This window comes from Temnothorax curvispinosus, unplaced genomic scaffold, assembly GCF_003070985.1.
Source record: "Temnothorax curvispinosus isolate PA1 unplaced genomic scaffold, ASM307098v1 QBEX01016687.1, whole genome shotgun sequence".
Lineage (NCBI taxonomy): Eukaryota > Metazoa > Arthropoda > Insecta > Hymenoptera > Formicidae > Temnothorax > Temnothorax curvispinosus.
The window spans coordinates 7,054-14,106 of record NW_020226467.1 but is presented as its reverse complement, the minus strand read 5'-3'; positions in this window follow the sequence as shown (position 1 = coordinate 14,106).

The window sequence follows — 7,053 nt, the reverse complement described above, 5'->3', positions numbered from 1 at the left end:
AAAAACGTTGAAAATGAAAGAAAGAGAACGGGGAGATAAGGAGAGCAGAACAAATATCACTGGGTTTCAGGCTTTGTCTCTTCTCTTCGCGTCTCGAGTCGATTTTCAAGGTTGATCTTCGAAACGAGCCGCGCCGGTGCCGCAACGTTAAATTCGCGATTAAAATGCATTGCGTAAAATCAGAAGGGCGCGGACCTGCGCTCCGTTTCGTTCCTGCACGGCGAGTAAATTACATAGCGCCGTCAATCCGGCTCGGATTTCTCCAAAGCCCCGGGTTCACGCGAGACGGAGCAAAGCGGAATAAGGGGAAGTAGAATGGCGCGAGGCTCAACGAAGCAAGTTGAGCAAGGAATAGACGGACGCGCGACATCCCAAAAAGAGGTAAAGTTAAAACCGGAGCGGAAACTGGACCGAGAAAAATAAGTAAAGCAAAACGCGATAATATAAAACGAAGTAAATCGTAGCGAGGTATAATGCAAAGAAATAAAGCAAAGCAAACGGGGATATGGTGAAAATAGACCAAAATAGGGTAAAACAAAGTATGAAGAGCAAAAAAGTCGAGAGTTTTTATGCATAAACAAAGTAAACTGGAGGGTTGAAGGGTAGCGGAAAGCTGAGAAAAGCAAAGCATGAAGCAAAGTAAAACGCAGTGAAATAAGAGACGAAGCAATGCAAAGCAAACGGGAATATAGTGGAGTGAAAATAGAGCAAAATAGAGTAAAATGAAGTGTATAAAGAGCGAAAAAGTGGAGAGATCCTGAGCGTGAACAAAGTAAACTGGAGAGCTGAAGAGAAGCGGAATAAGAAAAGCAAAACATAAAACCAAGTAAAGCTCAATGAAATAATACGAAGCAAAGTAAAATGTATCAGCGCAAAAATAGAATTAATAAAATAAGCTCTAAAGGTTCATCCAAAAAACGAGGGGAAAATTGAAAGTAAGTATATATATAGTATGTAATGTAACGCAAAACAAATATTATTACATTATTATTTCATTAATGATCGACATTTCTACTGTCGCATTGGAAATGCTTGGTTGAAAATACTGAATTTTAATCAAATAAAGAGTTTGGGAAAGAATAAGCTCTAGTTTCGATATCGATTATCTATAAATCATATATAATCCAAACAGCATTTACAAAAATTTATAACAGCGATGTGATGAAACGCACGGTGTACAACGCATTAAGCGCGCGGCGTTATCCGCGACATATTTACGCTTTAGTAATTGTTTAACGCAGTTTTTGGATATAAACGAAGCGATTTATATTATTTAGACGAACATAAAGGCGCCGTTCCGGAGTTTCGATAATATACGCATCTGGGGAGGGAAAGGGGGTGGGAAGCGAAATGGCGACAATGAAAATTCGTTATCCGTTGTAAAATGAAATTTACGCGCCGGGCGCGATACAATGGATCATCTCGATCCAAACGTATCGCTTTTTGCAGTCGCGAGCCGAGGGTTCGACAATTCCGCTCACAAGCTGCGTGTGAAAGATGTGTCGCGCGGATTTATCCGCGAGCGAGTCGCCACAAAAGCGGCCCCTTTCGCCGCTCTCGCGTTTACGTGCCAAAATACGCTCGCAGCTGCCGGCGTGTTCGATTGAGTTCAAAAGGATCCAAAGATTTAACGGTTTTGCGATCCTGGACCACAGGACGCGGCGCGACGCGCGGCGATCCGAGTTTGTAAAGATGCGGCGCGGCGGATCCGCAGCTTCAGATATTTAAGTATCTAAAGCGGTGTAACGTACAGAGATATTCCTCAGAGAGTAAATCGCTGCAAGGAGCGGCCTTTTATTCATCTCGCTTTGACGCACGTATATCACGAGCAAGTTTGATATACTTGTATAGTTGCAAATATCAAGTCCATGGATTTAAAGATCTAAGGAGAGACATCGATGAAACGTACATTCTTGCACCTTCAAGAATCTGTAAGATCTCAGTAGATTTATTGATTTAAAAGTGCCAGACTTTAAAAATTTATACTAGAAAAGTTCTTGATTCCGCAGGTCGCGACAGACCTAGTAAATATTTAAGGATTAAGTAAGTAAGCTTTGAGATCCAGAGTGTCAGATTTACGGGCGCAGTGACACAAGTCTTTAAATGTTTTTGCTAGAAATTTGGAGCGTCAAGATCGTTCAAACTTTGTATTAAAAATTTTCAAATATCTAAAATTTTTATATACGTTCGAAATCCCCATTCTCCTGACAATTTTATCTATGGATATTAATTGATTCACTTGTCACGGATAGCATTCTGTGACAAGTATGACACATTGTGAAAATCACAACTTAATTCATTTAACTTTGATTATCAGTTACAAAAATATATATCACAGTTTATCATTCTTATTATTATCGAATAAAAAGCAGATAGATTTAATTTTTATAAGTTTTCTAAAAGGAATGAAAAAAATAGGAGTTTTAAAAAGATTATGTTTCTCTGAATCACAAAAATTGTTCCACAGATTCTATCCCGTATTATATTTTAAACTCCCATTATTAAGTCCATATACCTTTAAGCATTTGCGAATTCATAAATCGTAACTTCGCTGTATCGAATACACAATGGAATATTTTAAATAAAATATTAAAAGAAAGAAGAAAAAATCCGTACGACCGGCACACGCAAGTACGGTGCCTCGACGTAAGGACGAGAGTCTCTATTGTTTGCATTTCCACGTATGTACGGCTCCTTGGAAAACCGGGTCCATAATTTTAACGTTTTTGCATGCCTTCGTATCTTTTTCTCTCTCTTTTTCTCCTTGCTCTCTCCCTTCCTTCATGCTCTCCGTTCTCTCTTTCTGTTCCTTTATCATCCGAGAACGGGATGAAAGCTCCGACCGCATGAAAGCGCGCCTTTTTGCCCCGGGAAATAAAAATTACCATGTCAGACATAAACCGCTCCGTCTCTCCCCTTTTTTTCCCACCACCCCTTGCGGACTTTCTTCCACGAACCCTCGTCGTCTCATCACATTCCCGGCGCCACTTCGTGAAGAAACAAAGCCGCAATGCATAGGACTAATGCGGTTTATTAGCATACCCGATTTTCATTCATATAGATACTGAAAGATAGCATTCTTATCGAGGATTTGACAAAAACTCACAAGTTTTTTTTCGAAATTTTTAGAAACCTCCAAATCTTGTTACGTATAGAATACATACGCATATTTAAGATTTTATATATTATATTAAAATATTATATCCTAAAAATATCGTGAGAAAGACGTGCAATCAAGCTTTTTGTAGGAAAAGATTTTGCAAGTTCTATCAATTAATAGAAATCACTATATTATGTTCAATATTAGCATAAATGTCTTTGGAACATAGTCACCAGTTATTCTACATATCATTTATGTTTTTACATTTAAGTGAACTTGTGGTATAAATAACAATAATAACAATTATATCTTCGAGTGAATTCAAAATTAATTTATACTATAACTTGTAACTGATTCTAATTCTTATCCAAGTAAATACTTTTGCAAGATTAAACCAATCCTCTCTTTTTTCTATCTTAACTTATCCTTTCCTCATTTAATTTTCTTTCGTTTAGTACCCGATAACCGGAAATTAGCAGTTTTCTCTTTTTTTTTCTATCAAAAAAGGAACCATCTGCGTTTTCTCTTTACTGACTTTTATCTTTTTAATGAAGAGCTACGTCGACTTCGGGCTCGTTCAAGAAGGAATCGAATTCCGACGACGACGACAGACGGAGAAATCGGCGGAAGCTTAAAAGCTGTCATTCGTCGGTGCGGTTGCAACGGAGTGCAAGAAGTGCAACGTCGGCTGCATCTCGTCTCGCATTTACACCGGCAGGGAGGATATTCTCTCTCGGTTCGCCAGCAATCGAGTATTCCGAGGAGTTAAATAATTGCTAACTCCTGTGGAAACTTTCCTGCAGGCAGATCGGGCACGTGAAAGATCGCGGATCAATGACATGGAAAATGGAGAAGATCAAAAGAATTTTGAAAAGACACAGGCGGTAAAGAAAATGAAAAATATTGCAAACATAAATATCGCTTAGGAACTTTAAGGATCTTAAAGGACGCGGAAAATTCTATTTTGAAAAATTGACTAAAATTTAAAAAGTATAGCTAAAAATAGAGAAAGTATGGAAGCGCGAAACTTCTGGGGAAAGGAAGATACGAAGACTCGAGACAGCAGTTTCGAGATAGGAAAAAAAAACGAATAAAATTGAAATATTACAAAGTGTGATATATAAAACGTATAGGAAGATAAGCCATACAGAAGTACGCTGTAAACATAAAGTATACAGAATTTTGGAAAAAGTGGAAAAACGGGGATAGAAATTGTAAAATTGAGAAGATAGCCGTAAAAGTATAAGAAAATTTGGAAGTACGAGAATATATTCGGAGATGACGGGGAAGGGAGGCGGTTATATATATAAAGAAACGGATGACATCGAGATATATTGATTGCGGCACGCGCATGATGTCGATGTAGTTCTGTATAGGTGCACGTGTGCGTGCACACGTGTACACGCAAAACGCATTTCGATGCCTCAGACGGTTGGACAGTTATTGGTACTTAGAAGAAGAGCATCGGAGAACCATAAACTTGGGCGATCGGAGGTTACAGGGGCGGTTTAGGGGCTGTACGCGGGGCAATGGGGGTTGGGGACGAGACGTCCCCGATCCGCGTGCAGGATGCATCTGCATTTAAAGTGGTTGCGCTTGCCAGATACTCCGCTGCGAAATCACGTGATGCGTGATTTCTATTGTTTCCATCCTATCCTTTCTTTTTCCTTCGGATCGACGGCGCCCCGATATCACGCCAGGCAACATCAGATTCTTGACTTTCATTGGGATCCAGGATTTCTTTTCCGAGTTCGCGGATCGCGGATTTAGACTTCTATCCGTCGCGAATATTCCGCGATGCAAATTTATGAAGTATCTCAAGGTCCAAGCTTTAAGATTTCCAGAATTTTGGGACAATCTAAGGATTTTATACATGGATCTAGCGATTCTAGTGGAATCAAGCGCTTTTAAAATTCAGGATCTCGTTCAGTCTCGGTAATATTTTAAATCCAGATTTTAAAGGGCCGCGAGTTGTTTAATTTTCTTACTACGAATAAATATCTTACTATATAGCAAGAACAAAGGTATATTAGCAATAAAAACAAATAAAATTTTGAGTAAATAATGGATCAAGTTTTGTCGTTTAATTAATTTTTCTCTTTTATTCCACAGAGTCGTTTTTATAACAATTTAATCCTCCCAGCGTTAAAACATTTTAAAAGATATTTTGCAAAAACATCTGAATATGCATTCAAAATTATTGGCGTGTGCTTTCGCTTAAAAATACGCTATATAATAATGCGCAGTGCATTTTATTTGTTTTTGACACGGTTTAATATTTAAAAGTCGATATATAAAGCGGTCAATGCAATTCCGTTTTGTATTAAAATCTGATTCAGTTCGATTTGTTTCTGTGTATGCAGCCTTTTAACTCCGAATAATATGTCTGCGAGCTATGGACATTTCGATCGGACGGGAATCGCGCAAGAGATCGCTCTCTCTTTCTCGTAAGCGGGAAAAAGACGGCCGGCGGCGATTAAGCTCGAACGCGTAGCTCTCGAAACCGGGTACTACGAAACGAGACCGTGGGACGTATCGATGCCCTAAAGTACACCGTGGGTACTCGCATACACGCGTGTGTGAACAGTGCGAGAGGAAAAATTATCATCATCCTGCGAAAACAGAGCACGCTCATTCGCTCGTTCGCTCGCTCGCAGATTCTGTGCGCTCGAGATAACTATGCAAATACGCTTCCTCGCTGGCTCGTACCGAGGGCTGACAACGACAAAACCCAAATTCTGACTCCGACGGCGCTAAAGAGAGAGAATAAAGGTAATTCGGAGACCGGGGCTTCAGGGACGAGAGCGGAGAATATTGAAAAAAGGCCCGGTCTATCGCGTGATATTATACGGAAAGCCCGTGAGGAAGGAACGTTGAACAAACGGGTAACGCTTTCGACGAAAAATTTCATAATTAATTGCTAATTGTTAATTGTTAGCATTTTTCTGGTTTTTAGATTTAATATAATTATAATATATAATATTTGGTGTACATATTAACGAGAGTAACAAGTAAAAATGAGCTTTGAGAGTCAAACGCGGTTATAGTTATGCGTGAGTTAACGTTACATTTTTAATTAATAATTTAATACAAATTATAAATCGTACGTTTCGGCTCTACTTTGAGCCATCTTCAGCGACGCGGTAATAGGTAAATTAAATAATCTCAAATTCTCCGACGAGCAAAGCGAATATTTAAAAACTGAATAGACAGTGTAAATGCTAATATTCATAATCTGCAACATATTCGGACTAGAAAATTGGGACTAACTAGCAGAGAGAAGTGACATCCACTTACCGAATCAAGTCCAGAGAGTGTGAGATTGACAACATAAAGCCTCGGGAAAGACATCGGAAGGTCATCTAAATCAAACGGACAAAAATTTATATCACAAATTTAAATGGTGTAAAAACAATAAAAAATTATCCTCTAAATAAAAAATAGCTAATTTTTAATTATTCAAATCTTTTGGAAATATATAGATTGTGAAGTAGATCAGTTCGATAAGAATTTGTTTCCACTCGTTTATAACTGAGATTCTAAGATTTTAATCGGAAAAATTGGCTTAAAAATGACTGAAAAATGACTGAAATTCATTGAGACGAGAAATAGGTTGTTAATATAGATATCGAATTCCCCTGTTTATTTTCATCTTGCTTCATCTTTTAAAAGAATTGAATTTTGTTATATCTCGTAATATGCTCGCTCGAGTAAAAGATTATTCACCGATTTCAGTAAAATCCGATAATAATATCGGCCGACCGAAAATGGCATTTTTTCTAATTAACTGTAATATTCATATCGGTTCTATCTCACTTATTAAAATCCGATACTTTGAGGCGATTCTACGGGTGTCAATTCCTGACGTTACCAGACCGGATTCGACCCTTCGTCGCGGTCAGAGGACGATGGGTGAGAAGTGAATTTTGTGTCGCGGAATCGCGGGGGTGGTG